Genomic DNA, 11,927 nt, shown 5'->3' with positions numbered 1-11,927 from the left:
GCCCTCTGGCAGCCATGTTTTTCAACCAACCGGCATCATTTTCGAACTCTTCCAAGATATTATTGGGATGAATCTTCTGACCAAGTTTCATGTAGATCGTTACCATTTTGTAACTCATCCACGATATCATTGAGACCAATCTTCTGACCAAATTTCATGAAGATCGGAAAATAAATTTGGCCTCTAAAGTGTTAACAAGATTTTACTATAGCCATAAAAGGAAAAATGCCCCGCCCCCTGGCGGCCATGTTTTTCAACCAACCGGCATCACTTTGATACTCGTCCAATATATTATTGGGATAAATCTTCTGACCAAGTTTCTTGAAGATCGGACAATAAATGTGGCCTCGAGAGAGTTAACAAGATTTTACTATAGCCATATATAGCCACATAAGGAAAAATGCCCCGCCCCTTGGCAGCCATGTTTTTCTAGCAAACGTTACCATTTTCAAACTCATCCAAGATATCATTGAGACCAATCTTCTGACCAAAGTTCATGAAGATTGGACAATAAATGTGGCCTCTAGAGAGTGAACAAGATTTTACTATAGCCATATATAGCCATATAAGGAAAAATGCCCCGCCCCTTGGCAGCCATGTTTTTCAAGCAAACGTTACCATTTTCGAACTCATCCAAGATATCATTGAGACCAATCTTCTGACCAAATTCATGAAGATTGGACAATAAATGTGGCCTCTAGAGAGTGAACAAGGCAAATGTTGACGTCGCACAACGCACAACGGACAAAAGGCGATCACAAAAGCTCACCATGAGCACGTTGTGCTCAGGTGAGCTAAAAAAGTAGGAGATATCATTAAAACCAATGTTGAGCTTCGTAAAGATGGCATAAACAAATGTGGCTTAAATTGAAGAGTGTTTACAAGCTTTTACTATAATTTGACCCTGTTAGCAGAATTTTGATCCCATGTGATCCAGTTTCGAAACCATTTGAGATATGATTGGGATAAATTATCACGTCATGTTTCATAGTGATTTGACAATAAATGTGTCCTATTATGTTATTATCCAACCAACACATGACATTGGTTCAAAGTCTTCCAGACATCAAATCGATTTTACGTCGGTGTGACTTTGAGCCAACGTTGAACAAATATCACGGGTTTGCTTGGTAAGGGGTTTGGTCGATTATCACATTTTCATACCCTCTGCATTTGGGTTTGAGTCCCGCTCACTGTAGTATTTTTCCACCGAATGTGAAAATTTTCAATTTACTAGTCAATTATCTGTGAGTACTACATGCGTTAATTATCTAAATGTGCCAATATTACGTAAAACGTGCACAACAATATTGTAATTGAATTAATTACGTCAAAATTTGTCACATTAAAGTTTATACACTGGCTGTTACTGATCAATGTCAACTCAAGGTTGTTGATGTATCATATGACCTTGTACTTGACCTTTCCGGATCAATTACCCTCAATCGACCATTGTCGATTGATAATTATCAATAAACTATTTTTTTAAGTGTATTAGTGTGTGTGACCCGTTTGCAAAATGTAGTTGAGGGCGTTTCTCAGTGGAATTGAGTTAATGGGTTTATAGACATGCAATAAAAAAATGAGGTGCTTGTCTGGCATCATGCAACGTTTTTGCTATTATCGATTTAAAGATGGCCGCCATTGACATAATACAACTTTTACTTTTATTTACCGTAACAACAATATACATTTATAATAAATATATATACTGACTAAATATAGTGTGTAGGATAAATTTTTATCCCATTTTCACCGCGACATTGACGGTATAACACGTTGTGGAATATACTTGCTTGTATTCAACACTGTGGAATATACCTGTCGCGTGCACGGACTACTTTTTAAATGACGTCATGCGATATGCGCTAAAATTAGGTCGATATTGTTTGGTTCATTGATCGAATTTTAAGGTCACCCATTAGAAGAAAATGTGCATATTTTGCAGAAAAATATATATATGACATATTCACCAAAAGAAATGTTGAGTAAAATATAAAATTACACGATTTTTGTTTTGTTATTTTTTTATTTATATTTACTTTACCACTGAATGATTTTTCATAAGAAACAAAGTCGACAAAACTTAAGCTTCAAAATTATACGACCTTCAACCTTTAAATCTAGTCATATAACATAATTTTTCGCCATCCGTATAATGAATCAGCTGATTGATGGCGTCATAAAATGACATACTTATTGCGTCATTTTCCCCATTTTTTTTGACGATTTATTATAAACGCGACTTATTTCACATTTTTTCTACATGTACTGTATGTCGACATATCTGAATTGTCAATTGGTCACATTTTCCTTATTTCGTGTAATGTGCATTGTAAATAACCAAAGCATATACTTTTGACATTTAACTTAAATATTAAGAATGTACAACAAGCCATACACATATCGCACAGTTCATGAATAATCTGCTATGTTTGCTTTCCTATTTAATTCACGTTAGGCATAGAGCTGTGTAAAGTATAAGATGGTAAAAATAGCACCACACTGGAATTGGGAACGTCCCATTTTGTACACGGGTATTTTCAACTCATTTATCTGTTGTGTACTGGAATGTTTTCCATTCTTTGTGTATTTATATATTAAATTATTTTGTCGTACAATAAGGGCATTTACCATAGATAAATAAAACATTGTGCAAGTTTAAACATTATTATGTTTGTATGCAGAAATCTGCAAATGCAACCGAGTTTACCAACGGCTATTATTAGATAAACTGCTCCGGTTCATTTGAACAGCAGTAATTTAGAGTACATGACGTAGCGTGTGACGAAGAAGAAAGTTTATCGCGTTCATAAACTAATTGAAAAAAGTGATAGAATGGCATAAGGGTCTTTATTTAACTATGCTTAAATAATTATTAAAGACCCTAGATGCAAAATCGTCAATTATTGAGTTAAATGGATTATTAGATGGATTTTAAAGGATAATTAAAGGTAAGATACTAGTTCTTACGTGTTTTGATTTTTGTTTGTACTTTTGTCGTTCCCTGTTCTCGGGGAAATGATTTTAACATCGGCGCCATTGATGCATCGGATCACACACGGCATACCCATAACATTATATAAAAAATACGTTCTGCGCGTCCTTAAATTCGTCGTCCGAAGTCGGAAAACGTATTGCCCTGTACAGTATATTTTGTCAAATAAAGTGTCAGTCGCTGCAATTGTCTGTTTACTCGACAACATTGTAAAGGTCTTCGATAGCTAAAGAAACTTCAGCGTACAGTTTATTTAGTATTGACAGACCTGTACAAAGTCGCGCCAGTCAAAAATCATAAAAAGCGACATTTAGAGTTATGGTAGCCAGAACTAGGTCGTCGATGGTGTACATGTATGTTGACATCGACAGCATTTTGTCAGGAGCAATCACCGCCATATTGGATTTTGATCATTTTCTTTCGAAAATAAACTAAATTATAGTAAAGTAAAATCTTCTTTTCGCGGTCGTAATATGTTAAAATTCGCATACTGCGTAAAATTGAATGTAGGCATATGGTGATATTTTTACTTGTTTTTGTAGTTTGTGTGTGAATTTTTTAAAGACTATTTTGCGTACCAGAACAAATACATGTATATCACTACGCATGGTTACATTTGTTAGATTTTAAGCGCTTTTATGACTAAATTAAAATTATTGTTAAGGTTATTAGATCTATTTATGTTAAATGTCACGTTGAAAAAATCAAATGGGATAAATAGAATACTAGGATTAGCGTTGAATACAGAGAAGTTTATGTTGCTCGGCTCGAACACCGAAAGCGCTCGCCAAGGCTCGCGCTTCCGGCGTTCTAAGCCTCGCAACATAAACTTCTCTGTATTCAACGCTAACCTAGTATTCTCTATATGTTATCAATGTATCTTTTCAAAGTCAGAATGACCTTTAAACGGCATGTACAAGGTAATTTTGTAATTAATACCGCTCAGCCCTTTGATTCGTTTATTTGCTGAATTGACAGAGCTCTTCAATTTTACTAAAATGTAACGCTTATTTATGCAGTTTTAAATTAACAAATGTTTATTTGCATATGGTATTTGCATTAAATCTATAAAATATATGCAATAGAACCATTATTCTTTATAGATAATCATTTAATTTTATGCTTATTAGTGCATTTTGAATGCAAAAATTGATCCGATCAATTTATTAACAAAAGCGGGAAAGTCATGGTATTGCGAAATGCGAGTCTGTTAACCACAGCTTGCTGGCTGCTATTTTGATAAACTTTGGTTAATTTAGTTTGTTCCCATGTTTGATTAATTGGCTTTGTTGCTTTGATTCTAGTGTTAAATGTTTACATTTCTATGATCTCTGTTTACCAGAGAAAATGTCAATGCAGTATCAGTTTTATACCAAGACCCATCACTGAGCGAGCTACAGTCAGACATTGCCTCACTGATTTTCAAAGTGTGCGAAGACAGTTAAATCATGAATCGCTGGCAATATGGTGTGATGAGGGTATTTTTGCTCTTGCAGCAGACATTTACCTTCACGAGACAAACCAGTTCATAGACCTCTTTCTTTGTATGGACCCTTTCCATTGGAACTGTGTTATGCTTAGATGTCAGGGCAAACTTCTTCGAGGCTCTGGCCTAGATGACACATTGATCGAATGTGGGGTGTTTGGACCAGGTGTGATAGAGACAGTGTTGAACGGCAGCCTTTATGTACGGGCCCTCACTGGTATGCTGATGGTGGAGGACTTAATTCATAAACTGGAGTGGCAAGCTTTTTGGACACATAAGGACAAGGCTACATACCCAGTCCTGGAGCAGATGAAGGAACTGCAAGACGTGCTTGTTGACAATGAACGCTGTCCAGAGCAGTTTGAGGTTATTAACGGGCAGATGGAACAATTGCATCAAGACTTTCTTGAGTTTCAGAAAGAATGTGAGGCTAAGTCTGAGCTTTTCCCATTCTTTTATGTTTGGTTGCAGTTAGTATCCATCGTCAAAAATGCGGTAGTATCTAAGGAGAAGGAAACTGGAATCTGCATATAGCTTTTATTGAAGATTCTATGCAAATATTTGCTGAATATGACTGCATTAACTACTTTCGTTTAATACGGTTCATGGTACCTTCAACATATAAAGTTAATAGAGTTCACCCATCCTGAGCTTTATCGGCGCTTTTCCATTGGTCAATGGGTTGTTCAGGACCACCCAGGCTGGTTTTGCAGTGTTGCAGGTGATATGAAGGTTGAGCAGACTATTCAGAGAGTATTAAAGGGTCCAGGAGGTCACTATGTTGTAGGAGAGACACTCATTGCTGGTGCAGTAGCAGAATCTGAGCTTTTGTTCCATGACATTTATAGTCCATAACCAGCCTCCTCAATCTTCTAACCACCAACAAGCCGATGGATCACACAGAATGACATCTTCAGCATTCGCTGAGCGCCACTCGTCGTCACTCGTTCAACCACAATGTAGAAATGTTGTTGGACAACAACTTTTTACCAGCAGAAAGTAACTTATTAGTTCACTACAAACGTTTTAACCATTTAGAAGAGACCTACTTTGTGAGTAATACCGGAAAACGTTAAAAATCATCGATATATTTTTGGTGACCTGAGTCACTTTCACTTTCTCTTTCACGAGTAAACAGCGATGTAAATAAACGGATTGTTTGTAAACACAATTGACTTGGAGGACACTTTATTTTGAGCTCAAAACAAGTTGTATTGTTCATATTTTATTGTAATGTCCAATAGCATATATATATTTTTTTATAACCTTTATAAATAAAATATGAAAATAATATTTGAAAATCGGTAAATAATTACAGATCTTCACCTTTATAGAGCCTTTAAGGAACGGAAAGCCCCGTCATTCAAAGATATGGCAGATGCACATAGGAGCATGGTCATTGGAAAAGAACGAGGCTGTCCCTCAAGCAGATATTATCTCATGATTTGATTTCTTCATCTCCATTATTTGATGGTGACCTCCCAGCCAATGTTAATAAATCAAATCTTATTGGGGAGATTGAATCTAGACTGGACATCAGTAAATGGAGTCGGGAATCTCTTCTTCCCACTCATGTCATGGTTAACTTCATGTCTTAGATGTGACAGATGCCACTTGCACAATGTTCCACTCTAGGTGGTGCAATCAATGCTGTCATCAACTTAGCGTCAAGCATATGTGAGAGGCCAGCGTATATTCATCTTGTACTAGATTCATACGTTTAAATGTCTTTAAAGGAAGGTGAACGGCTGCAGCGCGGAGACGAAGCAACAGGTATTGCAATTATTGACATGAGCAGAGACACACCAATCCCACAACAACTTAATTATTCTGGGCATCCGAGGAAAATAAGCGTAATTTTCAACTATTGGTAAGGGATATAGTGTGTAATGACGTCTGTGCCAACCCTATCATTGCAAAGTCAGTTGTCTCTGACAATGAAGCTCTTCCAGCAATTAAGTTTGGTAATGAAGCCATTCCTGAACTGTTAAACTGGATTGAGGAGGCCGATGCCAGGGTAGTGGCTCATTTTGAATGGGCTGCTCGTATCAAACAGTGCCAAAGAGTTGTTGTGATGTCAAACGACGCCGACAGCTTTGCATTATTGCTTAACTTCACTCCATATTTTCAGACACTCGGCATGAAAGAAATTTGGCAGCAGTATGGTACTGGTGAGAAGCGTCGAATGCTTTCGTTGCATCAGGCAATTTCTCGGCTTGGGACACCGCTGGCAAATACTATGATAAATGCTCACATATTGACAGGCGATGACTGCATGAGTAAAGTGGGACCCAAGCATGCAGCTGTGACCTCTGACCCGGTACAGTTTTTAATGAATTTTTGAGAGAAAGATACCTTGTCAGAGCAAGATGAAGCACTAGCAGAAAATTATCTAGTACGCGTCTGGGCAGGACCAGATCGACAATAACTGCGGAAACATTTGACCATCTCCGACTAGAGAACTATAAAGTGTTAGTGCTGGACTTGATTACCTACCTTCTGTAATCAAAGGAAATATTCGTAGAGGAGCCTTTCTAATACATAAGGCATGTAAACTGCTTATAAATATTGATGATCCCGAGAAACGGCTGGCACCAGTTACACATGGTGGCTGGGATGCACCTTGTGGAAACCTGACTTGAAATGACTAACTTTGGAACTGTATTTAATCTTTGTGAAAAAAGTATTTTAAATCCTATTCAAATGAGAATGATTTCATGTTGATGAGTTGTGTGCGTGTATGCTAAAATGCCATATGGAAAAAGGTGTAAGCCCGTTAGCCTGTTAGGACTGGGGGTGACTCAGTGATTACCCAACCAACACATGACATTGGTTCAAAGTCTTCCAGACATCAAATCGATTTTACGTCGGTGTGACTTTGAGCCAACGTTGAACAAATATCACGGGTTTGCTTGGTAAGGGGTTTGGTCGATTATCACATTTTCATACCATCTGCATTTGGGTTTGAGTCCCGCTCACTGTAGTATTTATATACCGAATATGACAATTTTCAATTTACTAGTCAATTGTCTGTGAGTACTACATTCGTTAATTATATAAATGTGCCAATATTACGTAAAACGTGCACAACAATATTGTAATCGAATTAATTACGTCAAAATTTGTCACATTAAAGTGTATACACTGGCTGTTACTGTTCAATGTCAACTCAAGGTTGTTGATGTATCATATGACCTTGTACTTGACCTTTCCGGATCAATTACCCTTAATATTTAACAAGACATCTCATAACTGAGTTCTTACCAAAAAAATACATAATTTAGAGGTAAAACATTTGATTTTACTCCAAACGGCATTTTTTTTCTTTTTCAACATGGCCGTCGGCGGCCGTATTGGATTTTGGTATTTTGAGGTTCCTGGCAGTGTGACGGACAAGCACCTCGGTGATTTATCATGTATAAGGACTAATTAACTCACATAAAGAGAGAAAATCTCTCAACCCAATTTTGCAAACGGGACTGCAGACCTAGTCCTGCGCTATGGGGTTATTTCTCTTCTTTGAATACAAAGTACACTTTCAATTGGACCATACCACGTGGTCGTAACGTCATATTGGCTAACCCGCAAAGACAAAAATTGTAAATATTGCCTCCGCTAAGAAACTTCAAATCCACGTAAGAATCTTATTATTTACGCGATTTTGACGAAATAAAGCCCACGCTATGGGTAACGTTGAGCACTATTTCCGGTTATATAAATATTTGACACCAGATAAGTAGTTAAGCATATCAATCGAGGCAAATTACTAGTTTTTGCGTTACAATTCATGCAAGCACGGAAAGCACATTTTAAATATCCCAAATATCCGTTTTTATGCCTTTTTGCAGTGCACTAAGATGTGCGGACGTAAAAAATTCCATATACAATGTGTTTTGTCCAAACAAATATTATAAAACACCATCTATTAAGATTTCCAATTTACACCAAAAATTTGGCTAACATGACAAGCAACGAATACAAGGCAAGTACGACAATTCGAAATTCGGCTAGAACGACCAGTTGTTATCAGTGTAGAATTGGGAATTCTATGTTGTCAAACAATATTCTTCAATTAATTTAGATGTGTGTGTCTCTTGTATAGTTCGAGTCTTTTTACTGTCTTTGTGAGATTCTGTGCCCTGTCATGTGTGCGTTCAGCCATGTAGAATGTAAACAAGTAACGTCGTTGAGATGTTTAAACAGAACAAAAACATGCAATCTGCACTTATAAATGACTACTGAATCGAAATTCAGACATCATGTTACCATAAATAAGACTCTTCGTCCATGAGGGGTAAAGGATCGGTAATTTAATATTTATATTAACTAGAATATTGTTTTTTTTAACAAATAACAAGTATGCATTCGTATGGAACATATTTGTGCGGTCGAAATAATGCCTTTTATAATTATATAGTTTACAGTCACTTAAGACGATATACTACACTACCTTTTGAGCTCCAAATTCGCAATAAGTATTTTAAAGATAAGTTACTATTTTAACAGTTTTATGTTTCAATGAAATGTTACTGAAAACTAGATAGAGTACGGTTTAATTTTGACACATACACACTATTGAAAACATACTATTTTAAAAAATGCAAAAACACTACACGTTTATGGTTAAGCGCAAAAGGTTTTACATCACACGACCGATATTGACCTTTGTGCCGAGGACAGTCCTTTTGATGTTCCAAGTTGTGTTCGCCTTGCAAAAATAATTTGCAAGGTCTTTACCACAATTACGAAATTCATAATTCTTTACATCACCATGTGCATTGCACCTGTAATAATTCATAATCAAACTAATCACAGGTATCCTACACGTACACAGTTTGCTACTTATTTGCAATATTTAACTATTTAATTACATTTGTATTTGGAAAAAATATGTATCTTATTATTGAAGGGAATGTCCGCAAGTCCATTCATGTTGCCAAATGACAATTACATATTGCTAAATGACAAGTGCATTTTGCTTTGTTTTACTTGTTACAAATTCGACTTCCTTGCGTCTTTATGCTTGTTTCTATCAGTTCGTGTAATATTGCTTGCATACTTCGTTTTAATGTTTACTCGATGCATGTTAATCATGTATTCTTGCGAGTAAATGACAAATAAATTAGTCCCGTTAAAATGTTCATGTGGCTATCTTCTTGTAGCTGAACTACAATCAATTCAATACTTCGTAATGCTAGAAAAGGCATATTGATTGTAAGCTCTGTAAGTTCTACAAAGCGAAATGAATCAGCATAAGGCAGCAGCTCCCTTGAAAAAAGCCGAATGCGGAATGCATTAAGACGAATGCATTTGTAATACTGAATTCATAGACGGAGAACCAGAGTTTTTTTGTAGTTTTCGTAAAAGGTGAATATAAGAACGGTGTTGTATTATATATCTATCAGAAAAAAATACTCTACCGTGTTGTTTCAAGGGTATTTTCCACTGTTTTTATTCAGGTAATGTGTAGTTGTTTATTAGGTAAATTGAATACGATTGTAATCCGCATTTCGAGCGTTTGTTTGTCATTTGGATTGTGATTGAGGTCTATTTGAAGTTAATGGACGTAATCTTGTTTTCATTTACATTTCAAACGTACCACTGTCAAAACGTCCCATAGTATCACTGTGACGAAGGTGAGTTACGATGATCACAACGTCTTACTGTTGGCTTGTTTAAATTTAACTATTAATTTAATACTGTTTTAATCGCATACCTTCGTTACACTGTCTTTTACCTAATCAAATCATACCTATGTTGGTAAAACCGTATCGTATTCAAATAATTCGTTTTAATGTTTTTTACTAGTTTATCATCAATACGGAAAATAATTTCATAAATAACAAAAATGGAAAGCAATGTTAAAAATGTATGCTCAGTTACCTCAATTACAAACACAAATAATTATGTATTCCGAAATTTGATGGTTTCTCTTTGTAATTTCAAATGTGTATATTTCTGATACTGTTTTAAACTATTATCAATATATGTTGACCATCTTACACCTATTTCTGTATATACACCTATTTCTGTATATTGGGTACGAGATGACTTTGGATAGGTATAAGTTTACCAAAATGGGTTTGAGTTGACCACAGTACGGGTTGAACAGTTACCTATTATTCAAGCCAGTATAGATAGCGTCTTCAAAAAGACACATTTTTATGAAGATATTTCTTTTACAAACTTAATCGATAGATCGATCTTGTTTGTCTTTGAATCTATAATATGTAGCTCATTGACCCAGTGAATGTTTACGGTTTGTAACGCAGGGGTCCTGGGTTCGATCATCACATGCGGCACTGATTTATTTCATGGGAGCTTCCTCTGGCAAGACTGCTAAGCTCTAGCCTAGTACTGGTGAAACCGAGAAAGCATAATTAGGTGAATCGTTGCCTTTATATACGTTAAATACACGGGCATAAACACCATACAAACAAACAAATCAAGATGATAATAGAAATAGAATAATGGGTGTGTGTGAAGATTTTCCATGAAGCTGGTACTTAGATCATCAAACCAGATAAGATCATCTTTCTGTGAAAAAAAGTATAGAAACTTAGATCAGCAAGTGTTATATCTGACTATGTAACAGTAATTATCTCTCGAATCTATAATTATACCACATAATAGTGACTTGTTTTTGTAAATAAAAAGAAATGTACATTAATGCATTTGCAGATTTGAGCCAACAGCAAAGATCAGCTGCTCTTTGAAGGCAGGCAGCAGATGTTTTGAATGTCAACACAAGTGACAGGAGTACACAATATCAGCACCTTCAACCGTAACGTATGTCAGTAGTACTAGTGCTGCAAAGGCAATTTTTGCATCCCACAGTTAAAGTAACAAAAGGGTATGCAAATACTGGAACTGTGGCAGTGACAGCACTGGACTATTATACCCAGGTACATGTATATTGCCATCCAGGTCATCAGGGGAAAAACTATTCCTGAAAGGAGATTAATATTTATAATAGCATTTTTCAAAAAACTACCTGCGACTCTTCAAACATGTTCTTTAAGTAAGTGTCTCTTCATATCTGTGAAAAAAGTATATAATGATGCATGTATATTTTAAAAAATCTGCATGCATATTAAAACATAAAGGTCAGTGGATACCAAGAATTGTTTTTATTATGCCTTATTCGTTCTCGACATACTGATAAACGCGATAATTTCATAAAAGGTATTAAACTGAAATTTATAACAAATTAAATATGCATTTGATAACAAGCTGCATAAATGTTTTGCAGGATGCAGACTCTGCCGATGATGACCATACGTCACTATAATGTCAGGTTCTGATAGGCGACACAACGGTTTACTATACTTAACGATTGTGCTCTGTTATCGAACACCCCTTCCGTGCAGGATAATATTATGCCCCGGGCATGACTTAAGGATATCTAGGACATCACTTAGGCTATCTAGGACATCACTTAAG

Source organism: Dreissena polymorpha, chromosome 3, assembly GCF_020536995.1.
Source record: "Dreissena polymorpha isolate Duluth1 chromosome 3, UMN_Dpol_1.0, whole genome shotgun sequence".
In the NCBI taxonomy this organism is placed as follows: domain Eukaryota; kingdom Metazoa; phylum Mollusca; class Bivalvia; order Myida; family Dreissenidae; genus Dreissena; species Dreissena polymorpha.
The sequence above is the reverse complement of the archived record's forward strand: the minus strand, read 5'-3'. Positions refer to the sequence as shown.